This window comes from Symphalangus syndactylus, chromosome 22 (genome assembly GCF_028878055.3).
Source record: "Symphalangus syndactylus isolate Jambi chromosome 22, NHGRI_mSymSyn1-v2.1_pri, whole genome shotgun sequence".
NCBI classification, from domain to species: Eukaryota; Metazoa; Chordata; class Mammalia; order Primates; family Hylobatidae; genus Symphalangus; species Symphalangus syndactylus.
The window spans coordinates 67,161,251-67,173,968 of record NC_072444.2 but is presented as its reverse complement, the minus strand read 5'-3'; positions in this window follow the sequence as shown (position 1 = coordinate 67,173,968).

Here is a 12,718-nt window from a genome sequence, read left to right as displayed (position 1 = left end):
TGCTTTAATTCTGCCCCCTTCTTTTTGAACTCATTTATTTAGTTGTGTTTTTTCTTCTTGTCCAAGGCATATAGGATTTACGTCCTAATCTGCCACTCTGCCCCCACCTTTTATATCATCTTATGTATGTTCCCATAAGTCACTGGGCTAAAGTGTCCCCTGTCACCTTTGGTTGGGTGATGTGCTTCTTCTAGTAGACATCTTAAGTGCTGTGTATGCATACAGAGTGCTCCCTGAATGCCTGTAGCTTTAAAATTATTTAACTATAAGCATATTCCTAAATGACAGGTGAGCTGTATATATATATATATTGGCTTTTGTATTTTAAATTTAATTTAATCTGTAACTGACAAAAATAAGTGTACATATGTACAGAGTACAATGTGATTTTTAATATAAGTTTATAAATATTCACACACTGATATTTTGTTCATCTTTGTATACATAGGATAAAAATATGACCTTGTAAAAAGCAGGTGATCCATAAAGGTTTAGCAATTGAGTAAAATAATGTAATCGGAAGAAAACATCGTATTCTAGTTGCAGAGGGATGGAGCTCAACTGCATGTAGATTCCATAATATGGAATGACAATATCTGTAGAACTTTTAGAAGACTTTTGTCATGAGGATATTAATATACTCGCATTCTTCCTTTTCAATATGGAAGCAACTTGGTCCTGTCTCTAAAAAGTCATGTTTTGGCAAGTTCCATGTATAAGCTCTTAGATTCAATTTCTTCTTCTAATTAGCTAATTAATACTTCACCTATCTAACAGTTCTGAGAGTCAGGATGAATACAAGTGAAACCCCATTATAAATTATGAATTAAATTTAACTACAGAATTGATTTTAAGAGAATGAAAGCTTTAGTATGACTTTCTTTAGTAGAAAGAAAGATTTTCATGCAATAGTTGAGATAATATCAGTTATCTAAGATTCAATTCCCCTCCCCTTTTTTCTATAAATTACTTTTTTAAACTATCTACTCAGATAAAAAGTAGGTTTAGAGTAACTTTCCCGCATTTTTAGAGATAAAGATTCATAATTATAGTAATATGACAGGATATGCTAAAAATCTGGTTAGAATGGCCTACTTTTTGCTTTGCTGTGGTAGCACAGATCTCTTAAAAGACCTCTGAGATTTTGTTTGCCTTTGTCATTCTTCTAAAAGTGTTTTAGTTTCACGTTTTACATTTGTCATATTTAGTTTGTCAACTTCATTTCATCTTCTGTCAGCTAAATGTAATATTGTACATTTTCTGTAAGAGACATGAGACAAAACATCTGGGTCATCCTTTCCTATAGTAAGCTTAAAAACATCTTTCCCACTGGAAAGTTTCTCTGATATTATAATAACGAATATGCAGTGAACTTTATTTTGCCAAGTTGCCTCGGTGGTTAGGAGGGATGTGTAGCCTGTGCCTCTCTAGCTATGAGTGAGAGATGACCTCACTTAGTTTTAATAACATGTTAGGTGATTATTTTTTTATTTTTATTTATTTATTTATTTATTTTGAGATGGAGTCTCACTGTGTTGCCTAGGCTGAAGTGCAGTGGCAAGATCTCGGCTCACAACCTCTGCCTCCTGGCTTCAAGCAATTCTCCTGCCTCAGCCTCCCGAGTAGCTGGGATTACAGATGTGCACTTGGCTAATTTTTGTATTTTTAGAAGAGATGGGGTTTCACCATGTTCGCCAGGCTGTCTCGAACTCCCGACCTCAGATGATCCGCCCTCCTTGGCCTCCAAAAGTGTTGGGATTACAGGCGTGAGCCACTGCGCCCAGCCAATTATCTGATTGATGCATTTTCTACTTTTTATTAACTTTGGAGAGAGTCATTGGCAATAGTGGTCACTTGTGACTGGAGTGTATAAGCAAGTGTGAGTAGCACATGCATCAATTTGTTTAAAAATATGTTGCAACCCCACACAGTGTGTAGGCCAGAAATCTGCAAAATGGTATTTTTTTTAAGCAATGTGGTACTTTGCTATTTTAGGCAAGCTATACTTCTTACAAAATTGCATTTCCAAAAGCTATATTATAGAGCAGATGGCCATAAAATCAATTGTATTTCTTCAGAAATAATGCTATATGTAGATGCTATGTTCTTCATCAAAAATGTGTTCTCATGATAGCTATAGAACTAACAATATGTTAAAAAATTAAAACACTAAACCTCAGAAATTTGCAGTTATTTGGATAGAAGGCACATGTTCTCATAATCATATTATTTCAATGCTACAGATATCCTAAAGATCAGAATTCCAAGATCAGAATTTAAACCAAATTTAATTATTTGCCCACTATTAACTATCTAGTTGTTGAAAAATACAAGACTAGATTCTAAATCTCTGTACTCTAGGCCTAATTACATCTCAATTACTTTATAGCAAACTCCTTTACAAAAATCTAAAAACTGAAGTTATTTACAAGTGAGTTAGTTTGTCTGAAGATATATCATGTCTGACAGATGTTCTATTAGGTCTTGCACCTGCACAGCTCAAATACTTTTGAAGAATTTTATTTATAACCAGATTATGAGACCTGTTTTGTAGGAAATATGTTACAACTGCCAGATATAAACAGGATGCCTTACAGAATGGAAATTTACCATCTTAATTTAGATTCTGCTGGAAAAGGAGGGGGGGAATAAGAGTTACATGTCCATTTCTCACTAGAGTGGATATGACTAGAAATTTACAAAGCTGAGTTTCTATTGTTTTTTTTTATTTACACATTTACTCAATAAATATTTATGGAGCATTCACATTTAACAAGACCTGGTTTCATCATAGGGATAAAATAATTCATGACCTCTTATTGCATATTTACTCTGCTTTCATAAAACATCATTTGAAGAAAATATAATGAGCCTACACGGTATCTGCTTTTCAGTCTTTGGTATGGAAAAGTCTCTAGTTTCTGTTACTATACAGTATTGTAGCACTCAAAGAGGTAGAAACACAGGAAGGTTGTGACTAGTACTTAATACGTGGTAGTCGTTCTTTTTCATTTTTCTCCAAAAAACCCATATGTGATTATCCAGTTGTATGTATAAATGAGCTCCGCTGTTGGCCATCTTTTTGCAGAGGACCTCTGTGGGGAACATGAATTGCCTTTAAATCAAGTAGGCTTATATCAAGGAACTAATTCCCAAACCTTAAAATGGTTATGCATTCACATAAGGAAGTGTCAATCATCAAAAAGTCAGATAAGAAAAAATTTACATGAATCAATCAATGGGAGATTTCCTGGGTGGCCAAAACTACTCCAGGTAGTGCTGAATAAATCTCTGACAGTGATTAGCGTGGCTCTTAAAAGAGAAGACTTTCCTAAGTGTTGGTTAAAAAAAGATAAAAAGTGCGATTTAATATCTAGAAAACTTTTTAAAAAGTAACAGGAGAAAGCTTTATACCTACCTTTTTTATTAGTTTACAGTCTATGCAACAAACTGTGGTGTCTAAGGGCATGGTTACTGGAAACAACTTCCCACCTCCAGCACTTTCATACGTTTCTTATGTAACATGGAGCTCCTAAAAATACATAATTCAGAAATTACTTGTAAGGATTAAATGTGTTATTACATGTACGTATTTAGAACAACATCTCTCTACTTATTCACCATTCTATTTTCATTATTATTATTATCATTTTTGTGACAGGGTCTCACTATTTCGCCTAGGCTGGTCTTGAAATCCTGGGCACAGTGGTCTTACTCCCTTGGCATCCAAAAGTGCTGGGATTACAGGTGTGAGCCACCATGACAGACTAATTTTATTATTACTTGATGATGATAATGATTATAATGACAATGATGTGACTATTCTGTGATGTCTGATATTTTGTAAATATCTGAAGTCTAGAAATGACTTCAGATAGTTACATAAATCTGCCAACATTTTAGTAAACTAAGATAAGAAGGATAAGTTGTTTTAAAATAAATAATAAAGTTTTTAAAAATCAGAATCTGTAGTAGCGGAGAATGATCAAGAGAATTTCATTAATGAAAACATCAAGAATGTCTTCCCATCATGACTTTAACACTTTACTACAGATAATGGATGAAGAAAGAGAGAGAGAGAGAGAGAAATAAGCATTTATAAAAGCTAAGATAAATTCATGTTTAAAAATAAAAGATAATAGAATTATTATTATTTGTGATATGGGCAGGAGACAGGGAAGCACTGGGTAGAAGAGGGCGGTTCCCTGGCAAAGGCCCCACCCTCAAGCCTGAAGACCCCTGGCCCTAAATGGGAACAGGCATTTCTGGTTTTGCACCCAAAAAGTTGCCTTTTGGACTGCCACACTCCCCATCCTGTACCCACAGAAACTCCGAACCCCAGGATCCAGAAGCAGATGAGAGACAAGAGCAGGAAAGAAGCAGGCAAGCAGAGGGACAGTGGAATAACACAGCAGAGAAAGAAAGGAGGAGGAACCTCTAAATGGCCCAGAGGAGTTCAGCTGGGGGTGGTCAGAAAGGGGTTTGGCTGCTGGAGAGCCAGGATTCAGGGGAGAACATCTTCCTACTCCATGCCCCTCTTCCAGCTCCCCATCCATCCCGCTGAGAGTCACTTCCACCACTCAGTAAAACTTTTGCACTCATCTTTCCAGTTGGTGTGTGACCCGTTTTTCCGGGAAGCTGGACAATAGCTAGGGATACAGAAAGCTATTGCACTGGCCCCCTGCCCTTGCAGAAAGGCAGAGAGTCCATTGAGCTGATTAACACTTAAGCAGCTACTGAACAGGTGAACCACACCCCTGTCGCATGTCCTGGGATGGGGATCAGGGAACTCTCCAGTTTAAACAAGAGGTCACAAAATTTTCTTTAAGAAAATCCAGAAGAATCAGATAAAATAAAATTAAAATCATTTGTGAGTCAATATAAAAGCTAGAAATAAAACTAAAATGCACAAACATGTACATAGAGGTCAGCCAAAGTGAAGAAAAATATACAACAGAAAAGATACCCTTTAAAATTGTGAAAAAAATTTACAACAGATTTAGCAATATACCAAAGAGAAAATGTGCAAGCCTCCAGGGAAAAATATCAAAGACACAAAAAACAGTGCCGGAGTGAATGTTAAAGTACCAATTATGTTTTTAATAATTTATAAATTTAACACAATCCTTCCTGTAAAAGTTCAATAAGATTATTGTAGAGTTTGGAAAATGATCCTCATATTAACTTTTAAAAGTACAATTTCATAACAATAACCAAGAAAATTATAAAAAATTGATGACAAAAATTAAATAAGTATCTTATATAACATAAATATCTTATATAACATACTACAAAGTTATAGTAATCAGATATGTAACATGAGCACAAGAAATAGCTGAATTAGTGAAATAGCTAAGAACTGCCATTTCAGAGATCACGGAAGAGTTATATTACTTGTAACATGAGCAACAGAAATAGACAACTGGATTAGTAAAATGGCCAAGAAACAGATTCATGAAAAAGTTACTTTCAAATCTGTATGGAAATTATAAATGACATTTATATACAGTGATTGATTATCCATTAGGGAAAACTATTTGTTGTCCAATTTACACTATACATAAAAATACATGAATTAATTCCCTTAAAGATTAAATAGCTAAAGGTTAAAGACATTATTTTTAACTGGTCAAATATGAAAGAATAATTTTATAGAACTGTGGGGGAGAATACTTTTTTAAGCAAAACAACAAATTGAACAGAAACTGAAAGACTGACAGACTTGACCACATAAAAATTAAAATTTCTGCAAAAAGTTTCATGAAGAGAAATAAGAATAAGCAACAACAAAAATAGAGTAAGTGACACATTAAGGATAAATATTTATAACAGATAATAGTTAAACAAAACAGAAAAACCAACCCTATTAAAAAGCTGGGCAAAAATATAGGCAGATAATACGCTCAATGAAAGCATGTAAAGTGGCCAAAACGAAAAGATGTTCAATCTCTATATAAAAATATGAAAAAAATCAACCTCAATAGTAATGCAAATTAAAATAAAAATAATTCATGTTTTACCCATCCAGTTCGGGAATAATTTTTAATCCAGCTTTGGCAAGTTTTAAAAATGAAGTGTAAATTGGTTTAACATTTTTAAATGGCAATATGGCAATATCTAGCAAAACTTTAAATTTGCATACTCTTTGTTTCAGCAATTCTACTAATCTGGACACATACTCACACATACGTAAAAAAAAGGGTAACTGCTACATTTTTATAATAGTTCAAAATTGGATGGAGCTTTGAATAAATGATTGCCCCTAAGTACTATAGCAGACACTATTTATGATACAAAATAGTTTTTCTGTTAACATTTACTACACTTTTAGTAGTAATTATCATTGTTGGTATCTGCATTGGATATTTTCCATTTCTCCTCCAGATCTTCACTTTCTACCCATGTCTATCTTGCGTGGACCTTGGAAGCTAAACTCTGTGGAGTACAACCATAGACTTTTGCTTCTGTTTGGGCCACACTAGTAAGTGGAAGGATGGTTAGAATAAGGCTGAATATTTATTATACTGACCCCCTCCATGCTAAGTCACTGTGGGTTAGATGCTTCTCTCTCATACAGGCCACAATTTCAGTCCCCTTTCTGGTAGAAAACTTTCCTTTCCTTGTTTCTTCAGGCCTGAGGTGGTAACAGCTCCCTGCTATAGTAAGCCACAAGGTTCTGCACTATCCATTGTCTGGTTTTTTAAGCCCCATTCACACCTTTGTAAATAGTTTCTATCGTTAACTCTCCTCAAAGTTTCAGTGAACCACTGATTTATTGCCAGTACCTTTTCTGACACTATACATAACAAAGTTTAATTTTTCTTTATTGCTGACTGCAATAAACTGAATGTTTGTGTCCTTCCCCAAATTCTTTTGTTGAAATCTTACCCACCATTGTGATGATATTAGGAGGGAGGCCCTTTAGGAGGTGATTAGATCATAAACGTGGAACCCTTGTGAATAAGATTAGTGCCCTTGTAAAAGAGGCCCCAGTGAGTTTTTATCCCTCTTTCTGCCATGTAAGGATGCAATGGGAAGAGGGGTGTACAGAACCTGGAATAGGGTCTTCCCCAGAGCTTGACCATGCTGGCACCCTGATCTCAGACTTCCAGCCTCTAGAACTAGGAGAAATACATTTCTGTTTTTTTTTTATTAGCCATCCAGTCTATGGCACTTTGTTATAGCAGCCCATATAGATTAGGATACTAGCAAAACTCTGTTTTACTTGCAGGCCTTTGCCTTCTCTTTTACAGCTTTTTGTTCAGAGAAGGTGACTTTTTCCTCAACATAATGATGAGTCTTGATTACTCTGAGTTAAACATGGTAATTCTATTGACTGTGGGAAAAATTGGTTTACAAGTGGTTAATGGGATATGAAGAGAGGGGCTTCTAGGGAAAGCTCTCATGAACTTTAAAAAAAAGACAAACAAGAAGAAATGTTTTTCTGGTGGACATGGTCGAGTCTGGGTTGATATCTGGCAGCCATTTTGTAATCACTGCTGGAGCTGACTTGTGTACCACACTGTCTTGCTAATGTGGCACAGAAGGCAACGGCAAGACCCTGGGCTTTGAAGGACATCGATGAGCTGACAAATCTATCAACCTCAGGGTTGCCTTGTCTTGTGCATCCTCTTTGGTGAGACAATTGTCCCTTATTATTTAATAACCTACTTTGAGTTGATTTTCTCTTAGTTGCAATTGAAGACATACCCACTGCCATGAATACTATCGAATGTTGAATATTGAAAAGCACTAAAAAAAATGGTAAATTGGCTGTTATTGAATTGCCATTATTTCTGAGAATAACTGTTCACAAAAGAAAATTAAATGAAGATTTTATATATATATGCATATATATCATTAGATATTGCTATATATAAGAATATCATTTGATTATACATATTTATAAAATAATATTTTGCCTCATATCCCCAAACTAAATAAGTATACATGTTATCTATGTAATTGGTTTATTGAATGTTCTGGAATCAATAGAATATAAAAAGAAAACAACTTATTTTTACTTCCTGCTGCTCCATTAAGCCCACTCATCAACTTACTCTTTCCTCCTCTGGATGTAATATTTGGCAGATCCCATAGCTCTTGTGAGAAACCTCAAGGATTCATGTATAACCTGTGTCTCCCTTATTAAATGATCTAGTCTAACCTAATGGCAAAGTCTCTATCTTTGATTAAATTTAAATATTTTTTCAATTCAACTTGGTCTTCCTTAAATTTTTAAACCTACACTGGAAAGGCAAACATTTAGGTCTTCTTCACTTTTTCACCACCTCGTTCATCTACTACCCCTGCTCATGTGCTATCCTTGGCTCCTGTAGAGTTGCAAGAGGGAAAGAAGGTGAGGGATATAAAAAGTCTTAATTTATTGGCTGGCATTGGGGCTTTTTGCATATCACGTTGACAATGCTGGCTAATTTTCTCATGAAATTTATTTATATGTTTCTTGGGAGATTTTCTCTGGTGAGGGGCTCAGGCTGAAGCTCTATGTAATGGCAATGCCTACTTTACCTTATTATATATCTATTTCCTCAGCACTGATTTTTCCGAGCTCCATCCCTCTGTAGGGGCCATCTCATCCTGTGTGAAATACACTTGGAAGGGATTCATTAAAGATTAACCGTGTTTTTCTTCCTTTAGCAGAGTATATATCTGAGAAACACACATCTTTTTCTTCTTGTTGTGTGTATTAAACATATACCTCTCTGTAATCTTTCTCGAGCAATTCTAAGGTTTGTTTTTTTTTTTTTTTTTTTTTGAGACGGAGTCTCACTCTGTCACCCAGGCTGGAGTGCAGTGGCATGATCTTGGCTCACTGAAACCTCCGGCTCCTGGGTTCAAGCAATTCTCCTGTCTCAGCCTCCCCAGAAGCTGGAATTACAGATGTGTGCCACCACACTCAGCTAATTTTTTAATTTTTAGTTGAGACAGGGTTTCACCATGTTGGCCAGGCTGGTCTGGAACTCCTGACCTCAGGCGATCCGGCTGCCTCAGACTCCCAAAGTGCTCAGATTACAGGCGTGAGCCACCATACCCGGCAGAGATTTCAAGTTTTTATCAGACCATATTCTCAGACTCCAAAAGGCCAAGTTCTACAACTGCTTATCCCAAGTTTTGCCTATTATTTACCTCCAAATATATAAAAGAATGGTAGAATCCATTAGGTTTCTAAAGGAATTGGAGAATAGGAATTTCTTTAGAGGGATATTTGGTATGCTGTGACGTGATTTCTATGTTCTTTTTTGAGAAAAAAGAGGGTATAACCTGTCATGTAACTGATGACAAGCCAATCATTGAGCTAGATGTAGCCACCCTCTTTGCAAATGGTTTAAAAGTTTAACCTATAATTTGCCCTTAATTGGCACCCCATTTTCTTGGCTTTGAGATAATTAAGACTGAGTCTTCAGTTAAAATGTTAAGACCTAGAAAATTTCATTTTAACATGTCATTTCCAGTAATAGATATGCAAATGCCTAGAAAAAGGATGTCTTAGCATGAAGAAGAAGTATAAAGAAGTATCAGAACAAGGTACTTCATGTTAAAGGGGCTAGTTTTAGGGAAGGGAAGGATATGGAATAGGGTGTAGGTCAAAGTGGAAGAGAACATTTAATATTCATAGTATACAATTCTTTTATGTTCAGATTTTTAAAATGAACCTTCATATATCATTTATGTACCTGTAAACAACAACAACAACAACAAATAAAAAGAGGTGAGAGCAACTAGACCTTTGGAGCCAAAACTGTTGGAGAATTCATTAGATCATGAACTGTTCAATAATGGAATTATGTATTTTTGTATCACTGACTCCTTTTTCTTACAATCTTGATGCATGGAAAGTTTACTAAATCTGTGCTGAATGTAGAAACAGAAGTGAAAACAATATACTTGAAGTTTCTAATCATGGAGTCAGGGTATATTATGTTTAGACACGTTGAGGACACTGCCACACCGGCTAGAAAGAAAACGGGGGCACACCTTAGCCCATTCCCCTCAAGTATTATGCAGGTAAGGGAACATGTTTCTTTTTCCCTCAACTTTATGAGATTCATGTGTAAGTACAATTGGCTGTCCTGAGAAATGAAAACGACCACCTAACCTCATTGCCTTTGGCACACTTAATATAGTTTTGTGGCAGCCTACATATGTAATAAAACATTTTATCTGACTAGGAATTCCTATAGTAAAAGAAAAAAATCTAAATCCCTGGGGCTCCACAGGTGGATTAGATTACGGCAGTATTAACAAAAATACTTTTCTAGTTCTGTTTGACATAAACACAAAATATACATAAAACATTAATTATATAGGGAGCTTTCACTTATGAAAATATTAATATATAAAAAATGTAACCCTGTTCCAAATTTAGACCATGCAAAATGAATCTACTAATCACTCAAAGTGCTAAACATATTTTTGACTATGTTTTTGTTTGACTTAAAATTTAGAAGGGCTTTCAGGGATGTTTTCAAAATCTATCATTAAAAATCAAACAGAAAAATTTTCATTATTATAAAGCAAGCCCAAATATTCAAAATCATTCTTCTGAAAGCTGATTTGAATAATGATTCTTGTAGCAATCTCAATATTTAGAGGAAATGCTAAAGATTGCGATTTCTAGGGATTAGAGAAAGCAGTCCTCACCACGTACATCTCTTGATCATAGCCTCTCGCACCCCCACCTTATTTCTCTACTCTCCCCTCCCCGAGTTTAAAGGCAGAACAAAAAGGAAATAGTGGTTTGTATGTCCTAAAAGACAAGAAGCATGACCAGGACTGTAGGATAAAGGCAAGAGGAGGCAGTCTTCATTTGCTGTGATGGAGGATGGGAGAAGAACGAACCATGAGCTAATTGGCTTCAGAATGTTCACACCAGCTGTTGGAGCCCTTTTCTTGATCATTGCTGCAGGGTCGCTGACTATGTGGGACTCTGCTATAGAAACTAACATTCAAGTAAGAAAAGGCCTGAAAAGAGAGGAATAGCTGTTAATTAGGCAGTACTGAACAAGCTGAGCAGTGAAAATGTGGGACTGCCATACCTTGAGGAGAAATTTGGCCAATGTCATAACCTACATATTAGTGACAGCAAAGAATGTCTGCAAAGGATAATTTTCTAAAGGTTGAGACTTTATTCTTGCTTCAAAGTTCCTTACATAGCAAAGGGGCTTATCATTCACCTATCACCGTCACAAAAATAACGAGGGCTTTGAAGCTTTCTGCTGAACTTTACAGATATTTGCAAAGCATTTATGTGGCTCTTAAAGGTAAATGTGTTTCACCAGACTTACATAAACACTATTAGGATGAATACAGCTTCTCAGCCATTTTTCTCTTTTTAATGTCTTTGAGTTTACAAATATTACCTCTGGAAAGTAAATGGAACTTCCTTGTTCTCTTACTGTGGTATAGACTCTCAACTCTAATATTGAAACAGAATAAAATTATCTTGCTATGCAGTTGAGATCCTGTATTTGAGATCGTATAATAAAGAATCGTTTCTGTGCTAAAAATTTTGACACAGAAATCTGAGAGTTATAAGGAACAATGCAAACTCATTTAATGCATACAATCTCCAGGCACTTTTGGCATTTTTAATAGGATTTTTAGGCGTAACATCTTACATAACCACACAGAAAGTGTTTCATTTCTAGTCTTTAATCATGAGCAAGAAATTAGAAAATAGTGCTTCCTATGCTAAAGAAGAATTTGCTGGTGATTACACTTTTTATAGCTGAGTTCCTTACAGATGATTTTTCCCACTTGTAAAGAATGTGGTAGTAAACCATCTCATATTTTAACAGAAGAAGTGAAATAGATCCATTTGCATCACATTGCGTTGTATTGAGTTTGTAAAGAAGTTCCTCGATCTTCTGAGATTCTGTTTACAAAGATAGTTTCTATATACTTGGCAATAGTTTCAGTGCCTCTGTAGTTTACAAGTCTTAAAATATATGAGATTGATAATGCTCCACATATACAACCATGCAACTGCTCCAGGGGAAATCTATTCCTTTTTCCTTTCTACTTTAAATGAATGGCCAGTGGATATTATTAAATGGGTGAAGGTCTAATTATAATATAAATTTTAATGCTAAGAAGAATTAAGGTTTTTCTAATAAAGTTTGGATGGCCACAAAGAGCAATGCATTGCTTTCTTGGACATTCAAAGATTTCTAAACATTCTGCAGAAAATACAGACAGAAAATCTACACAATGTAATTTAGTTCTGTGCCTTCCACATATAGAAAAATTATACTTGAAAAGCCAATATTCAACTAGAATGGGAATCTAGCCTATATTTGGGAGTCAACATTAATATTAGAAGAAATATTTAACTTTGATTAATGAATGACAGAACTTGGGAATTTTTAGTAGAAATGTACATGTAAATTATTTTAATTAGGTTGCACTCAAAGGTTTATAATAACGACAATAATAAGACTGAGCACTATGTAAAGTGCCAAGGGCAAGTTATGCTCCAGATCCTGTGAAGGATATTTTGTGTACATTTCATTTATACCCAAGCCAATTTTATGAAATAGATACTTTTATTCTCAATTTACAGATAATTTAAAGCGACAATTCTAAAGTCATATAGCTGGAAATCGTTAAGCTTAAATCCAAGTACTAGTCCCTTTGATTTCTTAGCTTGTGCTCTTGGCAGTTGTTTTGATTCTTAACGCTACATGAAAAATCACCA